This window comes from Rhinopithecus bieti, unplaced genomic scaffold (assembly GCF_001698545.2).
Source record: "Rhinopithecus bieti isolate Rb0 unplaced genomic scaffold, ASM169854v2 scaffold_33326, whole genome shotgun sequence".
Classification (NCBI taxonomy): Eukaryota; Metazoa; Chordata; class Mammalia; order Primates; family Cercopithecidae; genus Rhinopithecus; species Rhinopithecus bieti.
The window spans coordinates 2,288,681-2,300,481 of record NW_016814921.1 but is presented as its reverse complement, the minus strand read 5'-3'; positions in this window follow the sequence as shown (position 1 = coordinate 2,300,481).

The window sequence follows — 11,801 nt, the reverse complement described above, 5'->3', positions numbered from 1 at the left end:
AATACAGACATTATTATCATATAAACACATAATGAGAGATATTTGGAGCTGTAGTACTCTCAACTGGACAAGAATCTGTTGTCAATGTTTTATAACTGACAATACAGACCAGTAAAGGTCTGACCACGAATTTGTTCCAGCTACTCACAGTATTGGCCTCATAGATAGAAAATATCCCTACAAGAATAAGCCAAACACCAAAAGATGGCATATATTTAAAATTCCATAATATAATATGGCTGTGTGAATATTTTTCTTGGACATTATTACATAAATATTTTTAATATTTATGAATTCAAATTTCTCTCAAGAAATTTTTTTAAGATTAAAAAGTTCTCAAATGACTATGAAAACTAACATAATTGCTGCTGCTTCCAATTTCAACAGCCAGATTCACAAACTTCATCTGATTTTCAACCACTAACTTCCTAGGTTTAAAGAAAAAGTCCTTATAATAGCTAAGGTCTCCAATAAAGCCACTCTTTAGAGGTCTAGTGAGATAATTACTCCAAGCTCAGTAAGAAATGCCCCCTTCCCAACACATATCTAGCAGCACACCTGTGTTGTCTGCACAACCTGGCCTCCTGTCATCTCCACGTGAGTGTTTCTAACCCCATGTGTCTTTTGGGTCTCCTCCATTCATAGAGGGACACAAGTGGAAACGTTTTGATGTATGTTAATTGATGTTTGTCCAAACATTATGAAGTAATAATCCACAAAAGCCACAGAAGCTTTTACAAGGCAAAGTGAAGGGAACAATCAAAGTTTTGGGTGGATTATTACAAGTCCACACCCGGGCAAAGCAGACTTATAGCATTTCATCCTTCCACAATGATACTGTAAATGAAGCAAAGAAATGTTTGTCTTCTTATAATCCCCTCTATTATGTGGTCTTGTATGTCGTCTCACGCAATTGGTGCAGTTTTACACTGCAAGCTTGCCATGGGGCGGGGCATGGTACAGGGCTGTCGGCTGGATCCACACCATAAACCGAGGGAACTTGAGGGTCTGGCACGTCCCTGTTAAGTGAATCTCTGAAGTAGAAGGAAAAGACTCACAAATCCAAAGGAACAAAAAGGTTTAAAAAGCTGAAGTGAAAGTGAGCCAAACGCACCCTCAGGCAAAACCAGGAACCACTCTAAGTTGTTGCTCAGTGGAACACTCCAACCTTTGCTTCTGTTTGGCAAAATAAAATAAAGAGCCCCATATATATAAAATGGTATCCTAAGCCTCTCCTTCAAACTACAAAAAATAAGTTTTAGTTGCCTATAAATGAGGAATGAGCAGACTATAATCATGAGCAAAATTGGTATAAATTGCTGTGTAATCATTTCAGCTGCAATTTATTTGAACACGAAGAAAGGACATAAACTGACTCACTCCTATTGTGGTTCCTTGTTTATATAAAACAAGATCTTAAAGCATTAGCAACTTTCTATGTTCACTTAATTTCTTGGAAATATAAAAATATCAGAGTGTCATGTGTGTGTGTCTGTGTGTGTGTTGCATATGCCCCTTCTGCCTGGCAGAAAGCCAACTTTACCATTCATTGTCATGATACAAAGCTAACAGTCATGCCTGATTTGAGACAGACAATAGGGAGTCAACATATTAATAACATGGTAAATATCGTTGATATAGGAAGTATTTAATCTGCCCTCCTGCCACAACATTGAAAAAAATGTGTAGAGGCATTTTTCAAAGGTTGTTTAGAAATGACCTATGCTACGTTATGGAGGATTAGGGTTTATGACAATAAATTCAGCACTATGTATACTGAAAATAGAAAATAACTATCTGTTAAATTATTGAATAGACATCAGGAAGACACAATTGTGTGTGTGTGTGTGTGTGTGTGTGTGTGTTGTCTATTCAGTTAAATCCAAAATAGCTAAAGTGGAGGAAATTTTAGGAAAATGTTTCCAGTGTAAGAATGAATGAGAAGGATCAACATGTATGTTATCAACAGTCTTCATCTCTGTTAATTTTTTTTAAAAAAACTCAAAAAGGAGATTTTAATTTGTCACTGATTGGCAAAGGGATTAGTGGTTTTTGGGTCCAGGGTTCATCCAGTGACTGGGGAAGAAGTCATGGGGTCGTGTTGCTTTGCCAGAGACTATGGTGTGAACATTTTTCCTTTAAAAGGATGTAAGTAGGGCAGGCAATGAAATGAATCTATAAAGACATTATTAAGAAAAAGTTTGAAGAAAAAATGACAGAAATGTTTACTCATAAATTTGGGGATGGAATGACCAACTTTCCAGGAAATGCATTGTTTCTGGGAAGGAGCAGTTTTCTACCCAGATAGACACTTGATAATTTGGAGGAGGAGAAGGATGGTCCCAACAATTGAAACACACATGAAGTGAACTGCATCCAAATGTCACCTAGAAAGACACTCACATATAAAAGGGGAGTAGTCAATAACCCCTTCCCTTCACCAAACCAACAGTCCTGTGTGGAAGGCAGCCTGATCCCGAAAGCCATGCAGTATAATTGATAGGGAAACTGGCCCAGCCTGGCAAATGTTACCACAACCACTACTGGTTTGTTTGGTAAAGGCTGAGCATTTTTTCTAATATTTATTTTTGAAGTCAGAAACTTCCTTGGCTGTGGAGCCTACCCATCTTTACCATTAATTTTATACCTGAGCAAGAGTTAAGGGAGGATGTGGGGGAGATGAAAGCATTGTTACAAAAGAAAAGGGAGTTCTCATTGCCTTAAGTTCAAATTCTAGCATAGCATATAAAGCTGGTCTATCATCACTTCTCTCCATTCTTGCACATACATTCTGTGCTTTACACACATCAGAAGTCAATTTATTCCTCCAGTATACCATGTGCATTTCATAAGTCCATGCATTTGCACATACGGTTCACCTCTGCCTCAACTGTCCTTCGCTCCTTTTCCACCTGGTGAATTCCTGTTCATCTCTCAAAGCACCAAATCAAATGTTACTTCCTTTTTCTATTGTTTCACCATTTTCCAGGCTTTTTTTTTTTTTTTTTTTTTGATGAGATGCAGTCTTGTTCTTGCTGCCCAAGTTGGAGTGTAATGGTGCGATCTCAGTTCACTGCAACCTGTGCCTCCTGGTCTTAAGTGATTCTCCTACGTCAGCCTCCCAAGTAGATGGAACTACAAGCATGGGCCAGCATGCCAAGCTAATTTTTGCATTTTTAGTACAGATGGGGTTTCACCATGTTGGCCAGGCTGTTCTGGAACTCCTGACCTCAGGTGATCCGCTGCCTTGGCCTCCGAAAGTGCTGGGATTACAGGCTTGAGCCACCATGCCCCATCTCCAGGTACTTTTAACATTCTTTTAGCATTGCACTTTTTACCTATACCACACAGTTATTTATTTGGGTACATTCATCTCTGAGACACAGAGCACCTGAAGACCAGGACTTTTTCTTATTTATCTTTATGTTGCTAGTATAGTGCCTAGCATATAACAAGAGATCAATAAGTATTGGTTTTATAAGAGAAAAAGAAGGTGCAATTTAGAGAGTTCAGAAAAAATATTTATAATAAAAATTATTAATAGAGAAAGGATTTCATACATACTTGAACATCTACCAAATAATCCTGTCTCTTAATAGAACATGTCTAAGTTTGTCAACAAAGGAAGGAGTATATTTGTTTTAAAAGCTGGAATTGCAAAGGCACAGTTTTTAAAAAGAGAGAGAAAGAAAAAAGGCAAGAGCGTCATATCACTGTACAGGAGGATACTCCTTCATCCACGTAAGAGTGTTGACCAAAGGATCCCTAAAGACAGACTTTGTCATCAAAAGAAGGACATAAAGGTTAAATGTGAGGGGAAAAAGTGGGGAAGTCTCACGATGAGGTTGGGAGTGACTGCAGAAACAGCCCCATAAGACTTCTAAGAGAAAACAGAAGGTACATCAACAGAGAAAGGCAAGGATGAGACTGAATCAAAACAAACACCTGTGTCATAGCATGATTTTCACGGCCACAATACAGAATAGGAGTTAACAATATTGACACTGAAGTCTGAACCTCTAGATTTAAGTTCCACCTCCCTCATTCAGCAACTATGTGAACTTAGGAAAATTACTTATCCTCTGTATTACTTACATTATAAAAATGGGGACAATGATAGCATTTACCTCATTGATTGCTAAGAGGATAAAGAGGAAGAGTTTTTAAGGATTTAGAAAACTGCCTGTCAAAAGGCATCTTGAGAATCTCCCTCCTGGTGGACTCGTCCTGGCAAAGTGTGTGCTGTGCATGTTGCAACATCATAGTCTTAGGAGCTCAAGATGAAGATTCACAACTACAGAGTGGCCCCTCCTTTAAACAAACCAACCAGGACGTGACACCCAGCGAATCCATCTGAACATATACTGATCTTCTTTTGCGTGGAAAACTTAGAAAAAGTAAGTGAAGCCGTAGGGACAGTTTGATCCCCACACTATGGAACAAAGGAAATCAAACTCTTCAGTAGACCTGGACAGGGAATATCACAGGTGATGGTACTCCCATGGCTCTGCCATTCTTAAATTGATACCACAAAATCAGCAGTCAAGTATACAGGACAGACATAGGCTTTGAAGCAAAATATACCTTGATTTAAATCCAGCCTCTAACAGTTACTGTAAGAGTGAACCTCAGATAGGCCTGAGCCTTGTAAGAGATACCATTCCTAGGAAACTGACCTTTGATTCACCCAGTCCCACAACAAGCACTCAAAAATATGCTGAAGTTATTTCGTACCAGTGACTTGAAGATGGTCACATAGATTAAAAAAAAAAAAAAAAAAAAGCTCATCTGGCAGAATCAGAATCATCATACTGTGTAGCATGCATTGAGTGCACCTGTACCTCCATCTGGGAGTCAGCTAAACTGCCTCCTACTTTGTGTAATTGGTACCATAAGCTTCCACATCCTTTGTGATTAAAGAAACTTCACATCCTTTAACTTATGTCTTTGGTGCCTATCCATCAATCATTTCACTATTCTGTGATTGCACTATTGTGACAAGCCCACATTATCTATATGACCCTAGACAAATTACTTAAACTTCTGAGTCCCAGTCCCTCATCTGCAGTACATGGTATGTAATAGCAGTTTAACAAATGATAGAAATGATTAAAACATGATTTTTCAACCATCTCTCAACTGCAACATCTTTTATCTTTGTTTATACTCTTTCTTACTTCATATGCTTAATCATTCACCAAATCACATCAATTCAAGATATTTATTCTATGAGCCTTCTTTTTCATATCCATAAGTTTAGAAAACACTATATACTCTACCCCTCACCTTCTTGGAAATTTACAAAACATGTTGCTATTTAAAGACTAATAATTCCTAAAGAAAATAAACGAGAATTTATTTAACTCAATATCTGCCAAATGATTGCCTCTAGAACTGTTTTTTGGCTCCCTCATAGTACACATCTCTTCATAACTTTCAAAATTGATGTTCCATGGGACACAATTTGATAAAACCGGGTGCACATACTGAAGACAAAACTACCTAGTCGGAAACCCAATAGTCTTTGCCTCAACCCTCTAATCTGAGCAAAACCTCCATTATTGCATCATCTTATCAATTTTCCTTCATAAAATCTCTGCTAAGCTTATTTATTAATTCTTTTCTGAATAGGTTCTGTAATTTCTACATTCAACTTTTTCTGCCCAGCCCCTCACCCTTTGCCCACCCCCCGCGGCCAATCTGGAATGCTAATGCCCCTCTTCTCACCCACTCAAATCCTATCTGTCCCCTGAGACTCAGCTAAACCTAACCTCCCTTAATCATTGAGGTCTGAAGGGCCTTCTTTAACTGTTCCTGTAGAACAGTTAATTTGACTTTTAAATATTTCTTTTGTTATTTAAAATATGAGCATTTTGATATATTTTTATCTCTTTAACTAGATTAACTCCTCAATCACATCTCCATATCTTCATTTACCTTATAGCGTCTGACACAGTACCAAACACATAACATTAACTCAAAAACTATCTGTGGGTTTGCTTTAAGGAAAATTGTCTTCTCTCTAATAATGTAAATAGGTATGAAGGAGTTTTGCTACTGCATGGAACCATATACTTTTAGCCCTCTGTGGTGGCTACAGTAAGTTAGACAACACAAATATTCAAAAGCCAGATTGAAAAGCTTTGAAAAGAAATTAAGTTATTCTGAAAAGTTACTTCCATTACAAACTAAGAGCAAAACATAAGCCATGAAAAATTTGACCTAAGAAAAGATTCAGGATAATTAAGGCAGTTTTAATTTAGCTCCACAATAATAAATAATGATCCCAAATATTGATATTTAGTGAGGATAGTAACAATATATTTCTAAATAATTTTATTTAAATTTGATTCATTTTATCTTGATTTAGGTCTAAAACAAAGCAGTCAAAATTTACAGTCTTTATATTTATACTGTAATTGTCATTTTAAAAATCTGCCTGTATTTTTTTTACAAAAGAAATCTGCAGTATTTCTTTTTCACAAGAAATACTGCCTACTACCAGTGTCCCTCTTGTTATTCTCACCAAACATGGCACAATTCTAGGATTTTAGATCTATGTAGGAATTCTAACCAATGATCTTAGCCCAAGCTATTTAGTTACCCAGATGAAAACAGTTCTGTACTTCTGTGTCTGCTTTCTCACTCCGATGCATGGGGGAAATTCCTACAAACCTAGGGCAAGCCCAGTTAGCATACTGTGTTTATCTCGTTGTGTGTTTATAAAAGAGTAATTCTAAAAGTAGATATTCCATGTGTGGGAAAGTATGGTGAGCTCACAATGAAAATGAAATTTATTACTATTCAGAGATTTGGGAGAAAAGTCAAACATAAAAGAGACAGAATAAAGTGGCAAGCCACTGCAGATTAAAGGTCAGTATTCTTATAGAAAACATAAAACAGTGCAGTTTTGTATGAAATTAACAGGGTTTCTGTTCTGATTTTGGTTAATTTTAACTTAGAAACAGGAAGTTTCTGCTGTTATTTTAGCTAATATTTTTCAAATGTGTTGCCTCATCATGTAACTATCTAAAATGTTTCACTGAAAATTAATACAATAAAAGTAAGAAAGCAAAATTCATTCAGAACTTCATTAACAAAGAAAGATTGTAAATGGTCTTTCTTCCAGAAGAAAAAAGGTTGAATACTGTCCCTAATGGAACAAAAAATTGTACAGAAATCTACAAGTGGTGCTTGCATATAATGTATATGACAAATTACATAAAACAATTTTCATATACATTTGGGATGATTCATTCACAGAATAAACTTGTATTGGATATATTCTTTATGAAATCTACTGGTTGTAGAACACATGGTCTTGAACATGGTAGAGGACCTTGGTTTAACAGCAGTTGTGGCCAAAAGAGAAAGCAGAGAATCCTACAAAATAATGCACACATACATTAAATATTTTGTTCTAACTCAAAACATATAAATGTATACTCATTTGCATATCTTTTAATGTTGGGTCAAAGTATTTTTTAATTTAAAATAAGATAAAGGAATCCATCCTTTATCTTTCTAGCATGAACCATACTTAAAATGCAATGTTTAAGATTTCCATTTGCACTGTTTAAAGAGAAGACTTAAATATATTTGAGAAGCAATCCAAGTATATAGCTTTCCTAGATGTTTATAATTTCTTACAATATTTTACAGTTTGTCTTGGTCTCAACTAATTCGACAGCAATTTTGTTAAGTGTCTGTCTTTAATGAGTCTTCAAAGCAACACTTTTTTTGTTTGTTTTGCACTTATATCCCATTAATTTCTCTAATTAAATTACATAATTTCAAAAGAAAATACATCTGGACTAGGTCTTTCTCTAAAGATACTGTCAAAATTGACCTTAGTCTTATAGAATGGCATTATCAGGCAAAAATAAGATTTTTGTCTATGTCTACCCGGCCCTTATATAGATAGAAAATCTCTCTCACATCTCACATTTCTTCCTTCTATAACTATAACATTTCTGGCACACTGGTGAATGTTTAGTAAATAGCTGTTGACTGAAGGAGGGAATACAAGTGATTATCTAATCTTTACTACACATGCATGAAGCTGTGTATTGCTAATCCTTTTAGTAGGCAGCATAGTATAATAAAAAGATCATGGATATTGTGGTCAAACAGACCATAGTGAAGATGCCAGTGTTTGTGACTTCTGGCAAATTATATAACCTCTCAAAGTCTTGATCTTTCACCTATATCATGGAATGGAGCCAATAATATCAACCTCAAGGAGTTACTATGAAGATTAAATAACATAATATATTGAAATAGTGCCCCAGATGGGTTCTCTGGGAAGCAAACTCTGAAATGGAGTTAGAATGTGGAGGGTTTATTAGAGAGTGCTCTTAGGATCAGCACCAATGAAAGGTTAAGGAAGGAAACAGAATTAGTCAGAGGGAAAATTGAGCTTTGATGCAAGCCTGATGACAACCATAACTGACCCCATAGGGAGCTTCAGAACTAAAATGAGCCATCAGAATTTTCCCCTTAGGCCAAAATGGCAAACCTTTCATATTTACTCCTTGGTCAGTCACTGGATCTGGGCCACACTCCAAAGCGTTTGACCTTCAGTCAAAGTGGCTCATGTAGCTGAGAAAATTCCTGTGAACAGCTCTTCCAGTGGCTGGGCAACAAACCTTAGTTGATGGGGATCTGGGCATCCAATCTCCATATGCATCACACAGGGCGTGGCAAATGATATCAGAAAAACAAAGTTCCCTTACCTCCTTGCCTTGCCAGCATCAGTCCCCTCTCACACTAGCCAGAGTACCCACTTGTTTTGGGTCTTTTCCCAAGACACTAACTATATCCCCATACCCTCCTTCTCTTCTGGGAGAAGTTTCTACCTCTTGGCCTTTTAGCATTGGAAGCATCACACCCAGGCAATTTACTATTTTCCCTATCTCAGCTAAACATGCACTTTCTCCCTTTGCCTTCAGTAGTTATTGAAAGCACTTATATCTTTTCTTGGATGCAAGGTTAGTTACTTTACAAGTGTATTTCTTTTACATATTTGTTCATCCACATGATCTTAATGTCTCTATTTGCATACTTTTAAGGGTCCTGGAGAACAGTATTGCATCTAACACTTTATAGCATTTTAAAATTTTGATGTATGCACCAAGAGGCAGGCACCGTCACGTCAGCCCTCAACAAACATCCAATACATACTTTTTGAAGACCTAGGAAACTTCTGCAACTCCCATAGCAGCAGCTTCTAACCAGAGTTCACATTGCAGCAGTTTAGAAAACTGGAGAATAACTTGAGCCCTTCTGAACTAAAAATTTTTCTGATAAGTAAATTGTGGAGTTCTGTGGGCTCAGAATATATCAGTGATTTTAAAAGCCAAGCAGAGATTCTGGTTAAGGGTGGCGAGGGCCTGTTGCCACCTCAGATCTGGGTCAGCTGGTCACCTCATAGATGAAACCCCTTGCCCTGGACCTCCTCCCCTTCTATGCACGGTACTTTATCTAATGTCCTCACCCTAATCTATAATCTCCTTTATTGACTTAATTTTGGAGGTTCCAAAGGGTACTTGTTTTGCAATCAAAAATTAACTAAAGGAATGAAATGAGGATCATGAAAACATTCAGAATAATCAGAGGATAGAAATATTTCTGAAAATTTGCCTCATTCTCCTAAAATTGAGATTATGCTATCCTTAGCTTTGTGGCAAAATAAAAATAAAAACCCGATCAAAGTAATCAACGACCATACTATTTCTGAAAATAATCCAGCATGCAGCCATAAAAGGGATAGTTTGAGTCTTTCCACTGATAGTAATGACATGACATCATCCTCCTGTAGAATGGCCACTTTGGTGGGGGAAGGAGAGTTCTGTTTTGTGTTATTTACAGCCAGTGTGCTGTTAGGACCAAGTTAGGTGTTTTCAACAATGCAATTAAGCACTGAATTTCACCCTAGTTCTCACTGTGTGTGTGTGTGCGCGCGTTCCCCACAGTAGCTGCTGTTAAAACATCTGAAAATCCCTGGAGGAGGAATAGGAGAAAAAAAAAAGAGGAAGAGGGAAAGAAAGGTGTTTGGAAAGAGAAAGGGAAAGGGGGAGGAAGAGGAAGGAAGACGGAGGAGAGAAGAATGGTGTGGAGAGGAAAGGAAGAGAAGGAAAACAGTCTCAGAGAAAACCAGAAATGGAATGGAAACTCTAAAGGTAGCCAAACCCTGGAGAAGTTGTCTGCATGTGCACATACCTGTTCGTGTGTGCATGCTGCTGTTCATGTTCCTCCGCTGTACTATACAGAGCAAGAAGTATGTAGGGAGAATGAACATGTAATGAATTCTCATGGGTTCTCTTTATGTGCCATGCATTTTATGTACCACAAACTCTTGGCACTTACCCTCTGCACACACAACAGCCTGGTGAAATAAACATTACTGTTATCTCCAATTTACAAGTGAGGAAACTGGGACGCAGATAGGTAAGTAACTTGCCCAAGGTCATAGAAACAGCAGATGGTGAGTTAGGATACATATCCAGTTCTTTTTGGCTCAAAAATCTTTGCTCCCAACAGAAGAATGTTTAATTTTCATTACAGATTTCATAATCTGTTTTATCAATCACTGTGTTTTATATTCTTGGCCATGAAATGGAATATGTGGCAGCAAAAGTTAGTCATTTGGAGCTGTTATTGGATTAAGTCCTTGACACAATGACAGCTGCACCCAGGACAGTACTGTTGTAGAATACTGTTTCTCCTCTTAGATATTGAATGTGTTGTGGTTGGTTATGTCTGAGGATATTAGGAGTGTAATAGAAAGGGACAGTCAAGCCTCTCATTTAAAAAAGTATTAAGAGCTCTTAACATGAGATCTAGGCTCATAACAGATTTTATTTTATTTTATTTTATTTTTAGAAGGATTCTTGCTCTGTCACCAGGTTGGAGTGCAGTGGCACAATCTCAGCTCAGCTCACTACAAACTCAGCCCCGTGGGTTCAAGGTATTCTCCTGCCTCAGTCTCCCAAGTAGCTGGGATTCCAGGCGCCTGCCACCACAACCAGCTATTTTTTGTATTTTTAATAGAGACAGGGTTTCTCCATGTTGTCAGGCTGGTCTCGAACTCCTGATCCGAAATGAGCCAACAGCCTCAGGCTCCCAAAGTGTTGGGATTACAGGCATGAGTCACCATGCCCAGCCCATAACAGATTTTAAGTACACAAAATTTTATCTATAGGCACAATGTTGTAAAGTAGATTGCTAGAACTTATTCATCTTGCATAAGTGAAATTACATACCAACTGATTAGTAACCCCCCACTTTTCCCTCCCCCCATTCTCTGACAATCCTGATTCTATTATTTGCTTCTATGAGTTTGACTGTTTTAAATACCCCATGTACATTGAATCATGTAATATTTGTCCTTCTGTGATTGGTTTATTTCACTGAATATAATTTCCTCAAGCTTTATCTATGTTGTTGCATAGTGAAGGATTTCTTTCTTTTTAAGTTTGAATAATATTCCTTTGTATGTGTATACTACAACTTTTAATTCATTTTGTGTTAATGGAACTTGAGAATATCTCTACATCTTGACTATTGCAAAAAGTACTGAAATTAACATGAAAGTACTAATGTTTCTTCAAGATCCTGAATTCAATTCTTTTGGATAAATACCCAGAAGAGAGATTGTTGGATCACAGGGTTGTTCTATTAATAATTTTTAAGGAACCCCCATATTGTTTTCCATAGTGGCCGTACCATTTTGTATTCCCATAATAATGTGCAGTTTCTCCAAATTATCACCAACATTTGTTGTCTTTTGGGATTTTTTC